We start from the raw sequence: 17,684 nt of genomic DNA on the forward strand, positions 1-17,684 counted from the left end.
TCAACAGGGGAATGGGTAAACAAATCATGATATTGTCAATACTGGAGGATTGCTGAGCAATAAAAAGGAGCCCATGCTATATGCAACAATATGAATAATCTTTCAGACATATGCTGAGCAAAAGAAGCTGGACACAAAAGAACATATAGACTCCATTTTAATGAACAAGTAAAACTATGGTGAAAAAGAATCAGAAAATTGTTATCTTCATTGGGAGGACACCACCTATGAAGGGGCACAAGAAAACTTTCTGGAGTCATGGAAATATTCTATATTTTGATAGGAGTATTGGTTACATGGTTATATACACATGTCAAAATTCATCCAATTATACACTCAAGATGCATGCATTTTACTGTGTGTAAATTTTACCTGTAAAAAAGGCAAAAAAAAATCAATAGCAATGTACTATCTTAAAAAACAAAACCAAACATTCAAGACATCAGATCATGAACAAATTTTTCAACTTTTTCCTATTGGCATAAGGCATATTTAATACACATTTGGTTGTAACTGTAAGAAAAAAGGGAAAACCTGAAAAATATGAATGAGATATTAAGAGACATGGCTCAAAGTCTAATCTGTGGCTAAGTAGAGAGAATAGACAAAATAAAAGAGAGAAAATATTTAAAGACAAAATGGCTCAAACTTTCCAGCACTGATAGAAAACAAGAATCCTGATCTCCAGGAAGCCAGAGAAAAAGGGAAAAAGCCAGATAGAAAAGAGATGTCACCTACAACAGAATGACAGCCAAATTCCTGGAAGCTCAGTAGGCCAGAAGGCTATAATTGGTTGGTATAATATCCTCAAAGAAAAGTAACTATAAACTTACAAATGGTATTCAACAAAACTGCCTTTTAGGAACAAAATTAAAGACATTTATCAATATATAAATAAATCCAATGAGTTCACTGCCAGGAGGACTGCATTTAATAAAGTCCGTAAGGGGCATTCTACTTAACACTACAACCTGTCCTCCTTCTGCATCCTCCCTACCATCCACACACAAGCACACCTAATCTCCCGTTCTTTGCTCTACTTTATATTTTTTCCATAACATCTCATCACCTTCTAAAATGATAGGATGCTCATATCATTTACATTGCCCATCTCTCTGACAAGATGATAGGCTTCATGAAGGCAGGAACCTTTGCATGTTTTATACACTAACATATGCCAAGCACCCAGAAAAGCACTTGACACCTCTTAGGCACTCAGTAAACACTTGTTGAATGGATGAATAAATAAATAAATGATATATTTCAAGAAGAAGGGAAATAAATGGAGGACAAGCAGACACGCAACAAGAAATGGGTAAGCAAATACAACGGCAAACCTGCATATGAATTAAAACACACAGTGAAACCCTGTCTCTACTAAAAATACAAAAAATGAGCCAGGCATGGCGGCGTGTGCCTATAGTCCCAGCTACTCGGGAGGCTGAGGCAGGAGAATTGCTTGAACCCGGGAAACAGAGGTTGCAGTGAGCTGAGATTGTGCCACTGCCCTCCAGCCTGGGCGACAGAGCAAGACTCCGTCTCCAAAAAAAAAAAAACTTAAAAAATAATAATGTCTTATTGAATGTCAGATCGGATTTTAAAATCTGGCTAGATGTTATTTATGAGAGATAAGCCTAAAGCATAAGTATATGGAAAAGTTGAAAGTAAAAGGATGGGGAAGAAAAAACGATCTACCAAGCAGATATCAATCCAAACAATGAAACTATGTTAACATCACACAAAATAAGTGTTAAGACAGAAAGCATTAATAGAGATACAGGGCTTTACATGATAAATGCTGAAAGCTTAGAGTCACCAAGGAAATACAATAATTCTAAATTTGTATGTATTTTTAAAAGCCTCAAATTTATGTAAAGTAAAAACAGAGAAATCAACAAATCATACTCCACAATGAGGTATTTCAACATGTTTCTCTCAATTATGAAGAAGTCAAGCAAGAAAAATCAGTAAGAAATGGACGTGAATAGCATATTAAAAAGCTTGATTTTATAGCACTGACAGATCTCTGTACCCAATTTTAGAAAAAAAAGTTTCTTTTCAGGCATAAACTGATCACACATTAAACCATAAACTAAATCATTAACAAATTTCAAAAAACAATATCAAACAGAATATACTCTCTGACTATAATACAATTAACTTAGGAGTCAATAAAAGTAGATAAAATTTGGAAATTAAGAGATTAAAAAATTCTTCTAAATAATTTATGGATCAAATAAATCAAAATGGAAACAAAAATACTTAAAAATAAAAAACAAAAATGTAGCATTTCAAAACTTGTGGGATACAGTAAAAGTAGTACTAAGAGGGAAATTTATATCCAAAATTTTAACATCAGAAAAGAATAAAAAATTAATCAGCTAACTATCCAACAAAAGAAATTAGAAAGAGAACAAGACAAACACAAAGAAAAAGGGGGAAAAAAACCAAAGAAAAAATGAAAAATCAATGAAGGAGATAGATATAAACTTTAAATAAAGAGACCAAAAAAGGCAAAGTTGGTTCTGTGAGAAAATACTTGAATGAATTCAATGTGATTGGCAATCACTTTCTCTGTGTATCACCTAAATCTCAGCAAAAGCCCATCCCTCCAGCCTTGTCCTCCAACACTAGCCTCATCTCTCTCAAGTAATAACAGACGCTAGCATCTCTGCCTCACTTGTACTTCATACAGTGCAAATGTCACTTTCCACCCCTACCCTCATCCCCACCCCACCCACACCACACATTAAAGTACTACACATCTTCAAGTGATGAAGGCTCAAATAATTCCAGAAAAAGATTTCTTGGCCACGCACAGTGGCTCACGCCTGTAATCCCTACACTTTGGGAGGCCAAGGCAGGCAGATTACTTGAGGTCAGGAGTTCAAGATCAGTCTGGCCAACATGGAGAAACCCCATCTCTACTAAAAATATTTTAAAAAATAGCCAGGCACAATGGCATGCACCTGTAGCCCAGCTACTCAGAAGGCTGAGGCAAGAGAATAGCCTGAACCTTGGAGGTGGAGGCTACAGTGAGCCGAGATTGCGCCACTGCACTCCAGCCTGGGTGACCCAGCGAGACTCCATCTCAAAAACAAAGATTTCTTGAATCACTTCCCGACCAAACAGGAGGCCCTTGCGCCTTTCAACCTCTAATACACACATTTCTCCACAATACAAGAAGACCATAGACTGGCTTGTTACAGGATCTTTATTGGCTTATCTTGCCCCTCATGCATCTATAAGCAACAAAGTATCATAAAATTAATATTCTTTAATTGAATCTCATCAATAACTCAAACTTTGTTCCTTCTGAAACTGCATCTTGCTCAATTTGGACATGCGATCCAAACTTAGCTTATCTAAAGCAGTTTTCTATTACCTAACATTTCTGATTATTTCATATTTAGATCTTCCCTAATGTACCATTTTGCACATCACTCTTAAATGAGTTTGTTCCCAAAAGCACATCCTTTAACAACTGCCGTGAAATATTTGGCTGGTCCCCATAATAATCAAACCAAAATCCACACCCATTTCTCGTAATATGGGAGTAATCCTTATTTCTGGAAGTTTTGCATGCGCTTTAGTCTATTGTTCAAAACAAACTTCTAAGCCTAAAACCATCGAACATTAAGCCTCTCACTTTATCTGTAAAAAAATTGTATTTCTTGATATTGGTCCCATATTCCTATATTCAGTGTTTCCTTTTTGAAAAAATTCTTTACTGCCCTCCCATCCTATGAGGTTATTTGGTATTGGATCACACTTTTCTCATTTTTTACTAATTCAGTTCTATTTTACTCCAAACTTTCTTGATTTCCTAAAAGTGAGAACAAGCAATGCCCATACTACACTTTAGCTCTAACTTTGTTTTTCCCACTGGAGAGCTGGTCATCCTTCACTGTAATCAGTCACCACTGTCTGGGAAATATATTCAAGAGAGAAGAAGAGAACCAAGATCATTTGGTAGTTTTACTTCATAGAGGCATGTGTATCATAGTATTAATACTTCAAAGACAGAAACAACACAACACTACTAATATACCGACTAATAGGATATGAATTCATTACTGGGCAGATTTAAAAATACAAAGCTAGACAAGCTAAGACCTTGTTAATTATTAATAAATAGCAAGGAAATCTCCTTTATAAATGCAGGCAACCTTTTCCAATTTAGTTGTCCAATTTGGCTCTTTCCAAAAACACCTAGCTATGGTCTGGACCTCTGGTCTTTCTTTCATTTTAGGGCACATATTTATCTTCTCTGGATAAAATTACACTTTCTCTTTTAAATACGAGAGTTCTGCCAGCCTTTAAACTGAGTCTTAAAGCAGGAGGGAGTAACAGATAAAGGACTGGAAGGTAACATGGACAATCTGGATTCTATTCCTGTCAATGAAACACCATAACAGTTGGGATGGGCCACTTAACTTGGATTTAAATTCAACCCTTTCCAGACTGTAGAAAAATATTTAACGTTGACTTAATACAGTAATAAGTTACCTTATTTAACATGAGATTTTTTAAGTACAGCGTATCTATGCATATCACCAAATGGCCATATAATTATGAATATACCCACAAAAATAGAAACTGTTATTCAAAATCATAAATACATGACGATTAAAGATAAGCATATTGAAAAGCAAAAAGAAAGAAATAGTACCTATATACTCTTTATCCTTTCGTTCCTCAATAGATCTTATTAGAAAGTAAAGAACTGAGAGAGTAGGAAAGGAGTTAAGTATATTCTAGGATATAAAATATAACCTAAATTATGATAGTGCCATATCCTAGAAAATCGAATGTCATTCAAATTAATCTCAGTGATGTTTTCGGAGACTCTAAATACCCAAAGCCTGTGTTTAGTTCAAATAGCCACAAGGATGGGCCATTCATACATATTTCAAAATATTCCCCTCATTTGGTCAGAAGTACGATAATACAAATAAAAGTAGCATGATATTCAGGGGGACTCTAGCTATGGTCATAATTCCTCTATGGCCTATTTTACTTTGCTCAATTCTGCAGACAGTTTAAGTTTATCAACTGACATTCCCCCACCAGGAATTACAAGCTGCAAAAACCAGCGTTTGGTTTGACTAGCAAAGTGTAGTTTGGTGTTACACATTTTTTTTCTAAATATCTTACAATGGAACACACATGGCCAGTCAGCCCCACTCTCTTCTACTTGTCTACCTCTCTAGACCTGTCTCACACATTTAGGCTGCCTACCTGCCTGGCACCCCTGGCTTCTGAGTTTGAAACCACTGTCCTGCAGAAAACCTACGGTGAAACCAAACTCATCCATTCGCAGGCCTCTGAATCCAGGACTTTTATCTTTCTTTCTACCCAGACATATAAGTCTGACCCTTTATCCAACATCCAGCTTAAATTCCTCCAATTCCATTAAGGCTGCCATGTGAAACTTAGCAGAGCTTAGAGTGATTTCTCCATCCAGTTAATTCCTGTGGCTCTCACTGATGATTTTGTTCTTCTAACACATACCAAATGGCATGATTTCTTTTTATTGTTTAATTCCTTCGGATCAAATACATAAAGGGCAGGGACTAGGTGCCATATCCTCTATTCATTCTCTAAGATCTATTTAAAAGCCTGTACATAAATAGCATTCAATAAATGTTTGCTGGTGATAATGTTGAGGCCAAAGGTTAAAAAAAAAAAAGGACTGGAAAAGAAAAATTAAAGACTGCAAGAAGCCATGACTTCTGGTGGAAAAAACACCAATCAAAGCCCATGCACTTCTCCAAATGACTAGCTGGTAGTTCCTCAAGCTACACAAACTGATGAAGCAGTGAAAATAGAGCACTGCCTGTTTCTTGGGCTAATAATCCAAAAAGGATATTTTACAAACCTCAACACTTCTACACAGAAAAGACAACAATGCTTACAAAATAAAAATGCTCTTAGCACAGCCAAAAAAAGGCACAATCACAAGCTTCATAAACTTGTCTGAGCTCACAAGGCAATTCATATTTCCATTCTGTAAGTCCCCTAGCCCCCCTGGAAAATCACACATCCAAAATAAACATGTGCTACAAAATAGATAGGAATTCTTGTTGTGATGAGGGTCCATTCTTTTTCTTGGCGGTGTGGGGAAGACATGGTCTAGAAGTTCATTTGTAAACAGGCAGTTTTACCTGCATTAACAGGAAAGGCACTTGGTCAAGTTTCTCTAGATGAGCACGCCCCCTTGTGGGCACTTCCTGACTCACCTCTTTGGAATGGCCAGTGGAGATTGTGGGCTGTTTCAAGCTATTATTTTTCAACATTCATTTCCCTCCCTTACTTACATATTATCTTACATCTCTATAATGTTGAGTGAGCATAATAATATTATTTGGTAATACTTCAGATAACCTATCCCTTTTATTTCCCCAAATACAAGCTTATTGTTAAAACAAGCATAGTTTTTAGACTAATGCATGTTTGAAGCCCTTAAATAAAAGATTTTAAACCTATTGGAAGACTGCAAAATTTACTATTAAGAGGAAATATCATTATATGGGTTTTCTCTTTCAAAATTAATATTCAAATCATCAGCTGTAGATGCTTAAATTAGTAATGTCAACTGAGTAAAGGCACTATTTCTAGAGACTGTGATAAGGATAAAGTAACAAAATGCTCACGCTTCTATGGACATACACAAACAAAATAACCACATACACCAACCTCAAAATGGCAAATGTGTAAAGCAGATAATTCAATTCAATTAACACTTATTAAGTACCTATCATCTGTGCCAACTAGAAGAAAGAAATTTGATCTGCATGGCATTGGAGCTAGCTCATAAAGGAAGAGTTGAATTAGAATTTTCAGGAAGCAAAGAAGTAGCTAATATTCCATTATTAATTACTGCTTATCCCATTAAGGGAAGGAATATGAACAAAAACTTGGATTTGAGAACTCTCAGCAAATAAAACTGAAAAGAGAAATATATTTGGTGAGAAAAAAAGGTAATTCCAGAAGGAAGATAATGGAAAAGTAGCTTGTAGCTAGGTTTCAAGAGGGTTTATAAAATTCAGCTTAAAAGTTTGGGTTTTAACCCACAGACAGTAAAGATTCTATTAAAGTTTCTTCCAGGAGAGAGACAAAACCAATGCAGGTATTTTTAGGGAAATGTATCTTCTGATAGCACACAGAATTAAAACGGAATAGAGCAGGACTAGAGGCAAAGAAGCCAGGCATGAAGATACTGCAACAGTCCAGCCACTGAGGGTGAAAAGACAAAGGCTCACTGGTAGTACGTCTACTAAAAAGAAACAAGAAAAAAAAAAGTAGTGCATGTATTCATTAAATGTTTATTGAGCATTTATTATATGTCAAGCTGAGAAACCATGGTAAATAAGACATACAATAGCTGTCCTCCTGGAACCTCATTCTACTGGAAGATAAAGACATCAAATAACCACACTAATAATGACAGAGAGACAATTGGAGCAGCACAATAGCTTAAAAAGAGAGAAGGAAGGAAGGAGACAGGCAACATTCCCTGGATCTGGAATCACAGGTGTGAAGACCTTGACACAGGAAGAATCTTGACAATGTGACCCGGAGTGAGATGGCAAAAGATTGGAAAGACAGACAGCCATGTCTGCTCCCATAGGGTCCTGGGGACTCTGTTGGGGAGCCTATACTTTATTCTTAAGAGCAGCTGGAAGTGAGTTAAGGGTTCAAGCAGGAGCATGACAAAATCAAACTGTACTTTTAGAAAACTTCAAGAATGCTGGGCAGAGAAATGACTGAAAGGGCAAGGCAGTTGTGGGCAGATAGGTAGGAAGCTAGTGCAATCATCCAGGAGAGTGAGTGGAGCATGATTCTAAACATGCTGAGTTAGACTGTGATGGGTCAAACAAGTGAAAATGTGTAATAGGCAGGAGAAAACAGGCAACTGGAACAGGTTGGGACATTAAAAAAAGGAAATGGAAAAATACATATAGATTCATCCATTCAAATAAACCTTCATTAAATAGCTGCTAATGTGTCAGGTCCTCTGCTGGGCAGGGGAACATAAAGAGCAAGGAACCTGACTTGAGAGAATTGGCTGCCTGGTGAAGGTTTGACTGTGAACAATGAAAGTGACCCTGAGGCAAATCCTGGAAGCAAAGAGGAAGAGCTGCAACTCCAAGAAGGGAGTTCTAGACTACCTGGAGGAAAGCTAAATGAGTGATGCTGGACATGAAGTCATTAACTGAATTCAATCATATAATCCCAGTTCATCTAAAATGTTCCATGTTTGTTTAAGCAATGGGTGCTTTTCTAAGCCCACTGTGACATATTAGGAAGAACAAGCAATGATCTCAAATACCGGCCCAATAGCTTACCCATTCCTGCAGATTATGATTCGGTATGTTTAAAGCAGAACCTAAGAATCTGTAGTTTTAGAAGTCCCCAGATGAATCTAATGATCAGCCAGGTTTAGGATCCACTAGAATAAAGAATTCCTTAATAAGAGAATCAAGGAAGTTTGGACATACTCCATGTTGACAATGAATATGTATTAAGAGTATTACACCAAGCTAAAAAAGACCATGGTAATTACCTAGTTCAACATGCTGACTTAAGTGCTGAGGAAACTAAAGTCTAGAGAGGTTCCATGTTTGCCCAAAGTCTCTGGACTGGCTTATAATAGATCTAGATACAACTCTTGACCCTTTATACACTGTCTCTCACCTTACCCTATTCCCTCCACTCCTCAAGTAATTCCAGTCTCAAGTCTTGAATTTCAAATAGTTCCTGGGACCTGACTATGCATTTAAAATATTCTAAGCTGATTAGAGAAGACACAACTGAACCAAGGCTTTAAAAAGTTACAGATAGTTTTCCATCAACCTAATTAAGCACTGGTTATTTCTTGTCTTGTGATCTTAAAATACCCTTGTACTTGTAATAGGTGTGTGTGTGTGTATGCATGTGTGTGTACACACACATTTGGTTTTTTTAATGCACTCATTTATTCTGCTGTCTTATTAGCTATACATGTGTCAGCATCACCATGTCTATGATGGGGCAAATCAGGTCATCGGTGTATGGTGATATCATATGATATCACATGGAGACATATTTAAACTTGGAATCTGATGTTCTTAACACCAGCATCTAAGCCAATTTCCAGATATGAAGGCTTCTATCTGTAGTCCCAGTGAGATTCCATTCACTGGAGATATTTCCTGTTAGGAAAGCTACAAGGTGGTGACTTGATATTATACACAAGATCAGCTGGGACTATTCCAATGATAACGTTAAGAAATGTTCCTTTTTTCCCTCTCCATTGATTCCATTAAATACTACAAATTTTAAGTCTCTACAGAGCTATTAAATACTCAAAATTTAGGAAGAATTTACAAGGCCGACAATATCTGATGTCAACTTATAACAAATATTCTGACAAACCACAGGTTACTTCCATTACAAAACAAAAACAGTAGTTAAGATTTCTTAACATTGCCTTCTTGCCTCAATTTCATCTTACTTATAACTTTAAGACTTCATATAGATTTAAGGTATAGCTTGGTGTGGATTTAAGGAAGACCTGGGAAGAAACTCAATCTCCTAGGTATTGAATCTTTATATGCTAAGTTAGAAGCTTTTCCTAAATATGGAATACACACACACACACACACACACACACACACACACACACACACACACAGACACTGCAATTGTCCAGTCATCAAAGGTCGAAAGTTTTAGACTCAGATATTGATGATTGGCATAAAGTACTATAAGCTATAAACATTTAGAAGATCCTCATATACTGAAAACAAATGCCAATCATCAGGCTTTATAACCTAAATAAATGTATGGGATGGGGGTGATCCAATAAGACATTAATTAAGTTACTGACCTATCTACTGATTTACATGTAAAATCTGTAGGCTCATCCAGTAATCAAGATAGTCTTATGTGAGGCAAATGTAATTTTCAGTATATTACCTACAACTAAAAAAAATAATTTCAAATACCAGACAATCATTTCACAGAATGAGTTTTCGGTTTTATTTTTAAAAAATACATAAAGTAATCTCTTTATGTAAAAGATAAGTCAAAGAAGTTTCCTACTTTGGTTTACTCATATATTCATATACTAATCAACTTCTTGAGCAATATGACAAAACTCCAGACCATGCAAAGTCAATTTCTAGAGAAGACTAATTACTCCTTTCCCTGCACTCTTAATACTCTAAGAGTCCCTTCCAGTCATATCCAGGGCTGGCTGTTTGAAACTTATATTTACGGAATCTAGATTATGCCATGCATTCACTCAGTTTGTTTTTCCAGTGTGAGGGTCTCCTCTTCTGGCAAGCACAGACAAGTACAAATGGAACAATCTGAGGAAAACATGTTGTTTTTTGTGCATTTATTTTCTTTGATCTTAGCCTACCTCTCACCCAAAAACTACAATGATTTAGTATGATACAGTTAAGCATTTACATAATAATTTCAAGATGGTGGATAAAAGGGAAAAATGTTACCCACAATATACTTCAAAAGAATAGAATATATTTATATGAAGGGTACAAACCAAGGCCCAACATTTCCTTTCTGAAACATGTGGCCAATTTGATGTCCCTATGTGGTGGCTAAATAATACAAAATTAAAAGTTGTAGCATCTCTTTAGAGTGGTTTTGAACACACAACATTGTATGAAAGCACCAAAATCATTGCAAAATTTTTTAACTTGTTTATTAAAAATCAAAGAAGGAAAGATATTCATTCACACAATGGAAAATGTCTGATTAACTTTCATTTCACTATCCCATGTAAGTACTGCTTTACCTAAACACCAATGAAATTAATTAAAAACTTAAATTACTTTGTAAAAGTCATGGGAGGAGGCAAATAATTATGTACATTCAACTGTAAAATCTGTTATTAAAGAAAAAGAGATGGAAACTATTTCAACAATATGCTTGTGAAAAATGAAGAGAAAGGAAAAAAAAGGCTTGAAACATCAAAAATGTTGAGATCAAACAATACCCCCAACCTCTTTTAATACTCTAAGAGTCCCTTCCAGTCATATCCAGGGCTGGCTGTTTGAAACTGATATTTATGAAATCTAGATTATGCCATGCATTCAATCAGTTTGTTTTCCCAATACGAGGGTCTCCTCTTTTAGCAAGTAACTCTCAGTCATGTAGCAACCCAGTCAGTTCTGTAGCATAAGCCAAGTACAGCAATTGGCCAATGAGTTAATGAGTTAAACACTTCATTCCAAAAGTAAGGTTTCCTCTTCCAAATAGGATAAAGATTAGTAAACAATACAACTACTTTTTTCTTGTGTCAAAACAAAGCAAACAATAAATTTAAAACAGGTAATCACTTCATCACATACACCACATGAACTTACTGATAAGTATTCCAACAATGAGAGGCCATGGCAATTTTGTAAGGGGAGATCCAGATGTCCATTTGCAGAAATTATGGAAGATACAGGAACATGCTGAACTGTACTGTGTGTATACAATGAGCAAAACTCAGATTGAAGGAAACATCACAGGACAAACAGTCCAGGTTATTTGACAGAAAAATAGTCCTTGCTTTGCCTAATATATATAAATTTCAATTACCAGAGTTTATTTAAATCACACCAGTCCCTCGACAACATGGTTCAAATTTCAATTACCATGGTATTATTAACTCTGAGTAACTGCATGAAATATAAACTCCCCCGCCATCTCCTTGGTTCACAAACCACTGCAAACATCAGTGATGCACATCACGATCAGTGACCAATCATGACATTCTTTGAAAGTCTGTCAGTGATGTGTCACTGTGCAAAGACAGCAGGTGGAAACGTTGCCTCTCTGTCTCTAAGTGATGAATTTACAGAAGAAAGTCAAGGAAAAACAAAAACAAAACAAAACAAAAGTGATAATGCTGGAAGTGAAATTCAAATGAAAGATAAATGAAGTTATACGAGAAATAAGTGACCACGGGCATGTCTGACACTGCTGCCATTAAGGCTCTAGATATACAGACAGAGGAACTTACTAAAGAGGATCTTATCAAGGAGTGGAGTTGGGACAAAAAGGATGAAGATGTCCTAGAGGAAGTGACATTGGCAAAAATTTCACACTAAAGGAAGACTGGCAGCTGTGTGGTGACACTGAAAGAGCAAAAGGTAGAATGTTGAAAGCTGATCCAAAATTAGAAAGGAGTATGAAAATTCACCACCACATAGAAAAGATGTTCGTATGACATCATAAGTTACATGCTGAGGAGGCAAGTACTGTTCAAATTATAAATTTTTATCCTAAATAAAACACTGTTAATGTTTCTAAATGCTTTAGTGTACTAAGTAAATATTGGTTTTACTTTTTTCTGTTTCCATACACATTTATAACCAACAGTAAAAGAGATTTCTGGGTTTTTCTTTCTGTTTTTCTTCTTTCCTCTTCTTGAGACAGAGTCGGGGAGACAGAGTCTCACTCTGTTGCCCAGGCTGGAGTGCAGTAGCATGATTATGGCTCACTGTAACCTCAAACTCCTGGGCTCAAGCTATCCTCCCACCTCAGCATCCTGAGTAACGGGGACTACAGGTGCATGCCACCATGCCCAGCCAGTTTTTCTTTTGTATTTACATATAGAGAGACAGGGTCTTGCTATGTTATCCAGGCTGGTCTCGAAACTCCTAGCCTCAAGTGATCCTCTTGCCTCGGCCTCCCAAAGCACTGGGATGACAGGTGTGAGTCACTGTACTCCACCAAGAGTTTTTAACGTTTTGACAAAAATATTTAAAGGTCATGGAACAAGCTAAATTTACACCATTAAGCCCACTCTGCATGGTTTCAGCTTGCATGGTCACTTTACGGTCCAGCCCTACCAAGCAAAGTATGGACTGTCTGTATACTATAAAAATAAGAAAGAGATCAAAGAAAAATCCAGAAGAGACAGGTCTACCCAGAGAGTGAAGTAGAACAGAACTTAAGGACTACTATTTTTATTTCACAATATAATACTACAGCTAAATAGTCATCTTTTCCTTCTCCATCATGTCTTCCCTCTAAATAACAAAAAAATAAGCAAGGATGAAACAAAGATGCCAATTACCAAGAATGGATAATTACTAAGAATTTATGTTCCTCATTTTAAAGTATTTTATCTTAAAATCTATACATCCTAAAAGCAGAGATAAAATATGCTTTTATTCAATTTATGTATAGACTAGCTATTTAGCTCAATATTACTTTGTATTAACAAGGGATATGTTAATTGTGGGGAAGGAGATTATAAAAACTTATCTCCATTAATGCTATACACTGTAAATGACCTACCAAATAGCCACTACCATTGACAATAAAACTGCTATTTTGTTTGGGAAGACAATGTGTCTATCCTCAAGCCATGAACTATGAGATGGTAATTGTGACAACTCACCCAATTTCCTAGGCTCCTTTGCAGCTGGAAATAGCCATGTGACTGAATTGTGCCCCTTCTCAACTACTAAGGAGAAGTTTATTGAGGGAGATTCCAGAAAAATTTTGAATCCCAGATAAAAAAGGAAAATACATCTGGCACTTCTCCCTCTTTGCCATCCTGCCTTACTCTCACCTTGAATGCAGACGTGACATCTAAAATTTCAGGAGCCATATCACATCCATGAGGCAAAGGTATAAGAAAAAGGCCCAAGAGAATACCAGATATGTTAGCCCTAGCATCATCAGAAACCTAAACTAATGCCAGCAACCAACCACCTCCAAACTTATTACTATGTGGCTACGGGCCAGAGAGCAAGGGGACAAATATGCATTTCTTAAACCACAGTCAGGTTTTCCATTGTTTGCAGCCAAAAGCATTCCATGGATTAATAATTCTTACTTTAAACTAATCAAATGTAAGTATAAATGGTCAAGGACTAAAGAAAACAAGAGCGCTCTAATTTGTAGAGGTAGAATACCAAGCAGAATAAAGTCTTCTGGCTTTAATTTGTATTTCTACTTGTACTGTGATAATGTTTCTATAATCGACTACTTTAAAAGAAAAAAAAATCAATGCAATAAAAAAATCCCAAATTTATCTAGGTTTTTTTTCACACTTTAAATTACAGGCATAACTTGGAAATATAGCAGGTTTCGTTCCAGACCACCACAATAGAGCAAATATTACAATAAAATGAGTCAAATAAATATTTTGGTTTCCGAGTGCACATAAAAGTTATGTTTACACTTTACTGTAGTCTATTAAGTGTATAATAGCATTATGTTTAAAAAATATGCATACCTTAACTTTAAAATAATTTATTGCTAAAAAATGTTACTCATCTGAACCTTTAGCAAGCAATTCATAATCTTTTGGCTGGTGAAGGGCCTTGCCTCAATGTTGATGGCTGCTGACTAATCAGGGTGGCAGTTGCTCATACATGAGATGGCTGTGGCAACTTCTTAAAACAAACTAATGAGGAAGTTTATCACATTGAATGACCCTTCCTTTCACCAAAGATTTCTCTGTAGTACATGATGTTACTTGACAGCATTTTACCCACAGAACTTCTTTCAAAACTGGATTCAACTCTCAAACCCTGCCATTGCTTTATTAACAAGCTTACCTAATATTTTAAATCCTGGCTGGGCACGGCGGCTCATGCCTGTAATCCCAGCACTTTGGGAGACCAAGGTGGGTGGATCACCTGAGGTCAGGAGTTCCAGACCAGCCTGGCCAACATGGTGAAACCCCATCTCTACTAAAAATACAAAAATTAGCCAGGCGTGGTGGCGGGCGCCTGTAGTCTCAGCTGCTCAGGAGGCTGAGGCAGGAGAATTGCTTGAACCTGTGAGGCGGAGGTTGCAGTGAGCCAAGATTCGTGCCACTGCACTCCAGCCTGAGCAACAGATCAAGACTCCCTCTAAAAAAAAAAAAAAAAAAAAAATTATAAATCCTTTCTCATTTCAACCATACTTCCAGCATCTTCATCCAGAGTAGATTCCATCTAAATAAATCACTTTTTTTATTTATCCACAAGCAGCAACTCTTCACCTGTAAAGTTCTATCATGAGATTGTAGCAATTCAAGCCACATCTTCAGGCCCTACCTCTAATTCTAGTTCTCTTGCTACTTCCACCACATCCACAGCGACTTCCTCCACTGAAGTCCTGAATCCCTCAAAGTCATCCATGAGGCTTGGAATCCATTTCTTCCGAACGCCTATGAATGTTGATATTTTGACTTTCTCCCATGAATCACGAATATACACAATGGCATCTAGAATAGTGAGTCTTTTCCAGAAGGTTTTCAATTCACCTTGTCCAGATCCATCAGAGGAATCACTATCTATGGCAGCCTTAGCCTTACAAAATGTCTTTCTTAAGCAATAAAGACTTGAAAATCGAAATTACCCCTTGATTCACAGCAAGCATAATGAGGATCTTGGTGGCATATAATTCAAATGAAAGGAACAGAGGCAGATGGTACACCAAAAGGTATTCTATTAGCTTTGGGTGTTTAAGGTGCTATTGGCATCAAGTAATAGCTTTTATGGTGAAAATGGAAAGCATTGGTCAATCTGAGCCCATTAAGTTGGAGATAGGTTAAGAAAGTTACTGATTTCCACTGCCTACTTCTACCACCAGAAAGCCCCATTTCCCCAGCTCTACTCTTTTAGTAAATGGCAAATATCCAACTGCTCAGCTAAAACCCTTAAATCCTCTGCTCAGCTAAAACTCTTAATTCCTCTCTCTTTCTTGCCAATAACTATTGGCATCAATATTGTCTTTCTAGAAACCCTCAAAATATTTTCTGGATATATTCACTTATCGTCATCTCCATCCCTATCACCTACAGTCCAAGGTGCCATAATCTCCAAACTGCAATGACTTTGTAACTAGTCTCCCAACTTCTACTCTTACCTCCCCCTTGGACTGATTATTCACATAGTAGCCCATGGAGAACTTTGCAAAATGTGAATAAGAAAGCACTGTTTCCCTACTTTAAACTCTTCAATGGCTAGCCATTATTCTTGAATAAAATTCAAGAATAAAATAAATAAAATTCTTGAATAAAATTATTGAATAAAATTCAAACTCCTTGCCATGATCTACCAGGTCCTAAAGGAGCTAGCCCATACCAACTGCTCCAGCTTCATCTCATACTATTCTCCCCTTGCTCACTGATTTGGCACACTGACTCTCTCTCCATTCCTGTAATGTGCCAAACTCCCACAGGGCCTCTGCACATGCAGCTCATTCTGCCTGGAACACTCTTCCACTGAGTCTTCATAAAAGCCACTCATTTTTTAGATGTCACCTCAAATGTTATCTCCTCATAGGGGTCTCCGTTGATCATCCTATTTAATAAAGTCTTCATTCAGACTCTCACATCCAAGTTACTCTATATCACATCATTTTGTTCTTCTTTTTTTCCTTCATAACAGTTACAAGAATAACTATCTTAATTATATGCTAATATGTCTCTTTCTCCTAAAATGTAAGGTCTCATTAGAGCATGAGCTTCCTCCATCTTGTTCACCATTATTTTCTTACTACCCAGTTCAGTACCATTTCCTGAATGGAAAACTGAACTACTTGAATAATTCCAGCTGAAGATATTCTCCATGAGATGCAGTGAAACTCCTATATATAAAAATCCTAACCTGATCTCCACAAAAAGAATGGTATGAGAATTTCACAGCAGCTTTATTCGTAATAGTAAAAAACTGGAAAAAAAATCAAATGTCCATCAACAGGAAAACGGATAAACAAATTAATGTGTATTTATATTAGGAAATATTAATCAGTAATAAAAAAGAATAAATCGGTGATACAATGTCTAATAAAAGCTTTCTGTGAAAGAAGCCAAACAGAAAAGAGTACATTCTGTATGATTCCATTTATATAACGTTCAGAGCAAGAAAAAGCATTTACTGTAATAAAAATCAGGACAGTGGCTGCCTTTAAGTTGGAGACTAACTGGAAAGCAGCATGAAAGAACTGGAAATATTCTATATCTTGACAGGTGTATGGTTTACATGGGCATATATGTTTATAAAAACTGATTAAATCATTTACTCTATGCAAATTTTATTACAATGTTTTTGGTTTTTTTTTTGTTTGTTTTTTTTTTTTGAGACAGGGTCTCACTCCATCACCCAGGCTAGAGCACAGTGACATGATCACGGCTCACTGCAGCCTTGACACCCCAGACTCAGGTGATTCTCCTACCTCAGCCTCCCGAGTAGCTGAGAGTACAGGTATGCACCACCATATCCAGCTAAATTTTTCTACAGATGGGGTTTTCCTTGTTGCCCATGATGGTCTCAACTCCTGAGCTCTAGTAATCCACCCACCTCAGCCTCCCAAAGTACTGTGATTACAGGCATGAGCCACTGCACCTGGCCTATCATGAATTTTTAAAAAGGCAAAAAAGTCCTAAATTCATTCACCCACACATCACATCCGATGCAGAAACCCAAGAAATAGACTATCCACCATCATATCAAGATCTACTTATTAATTTGTTCATCTGCCTTCTAAATTCTTATCCTTTGCCGGCAGAAAATTAAAAAGGTTTGTACCAAACTGATTGTCTTGTGGCAACACACCAAGAAAATATCTATCACTACAAAAGATGATGTATTGTGCATTCATACATAGGTAAACCATATAAAACTATGACGCAAAGGACAAAACAGTATCTAAGCCATTACAGAAGAACTAAACAA

General features: G+C 36.6%; 1 protein-coding gene across 8 annotated transcripts in view; it reads right to left on the reverse strand.

Moving 5' to 3' along the window:
• TASP1 (taspase 1) overlaps nucleotides 1-17,684 on the reverse strand; it is a 249,730-nt gene that overhangs the window by 151,084 nt on the left and 80,962 nt on the right. The gene's annotated exons all lie outside the window — the stretch shown is intronic.

The sequence above is a fragment of the Pan paniscus genome, chromosome 21 (genome assembly GCF_029289425.2).
Source record: "Pan paniscus chromosome 21, NHGRI_mPanPan1-v2.0_pri, whole genome shotgun sequence".
Lineage (NCBI taxonomy): Eukaryota > Metazoa > Chordata > Mammalia > Primates > Hominidae > Pan > Pan paniscus.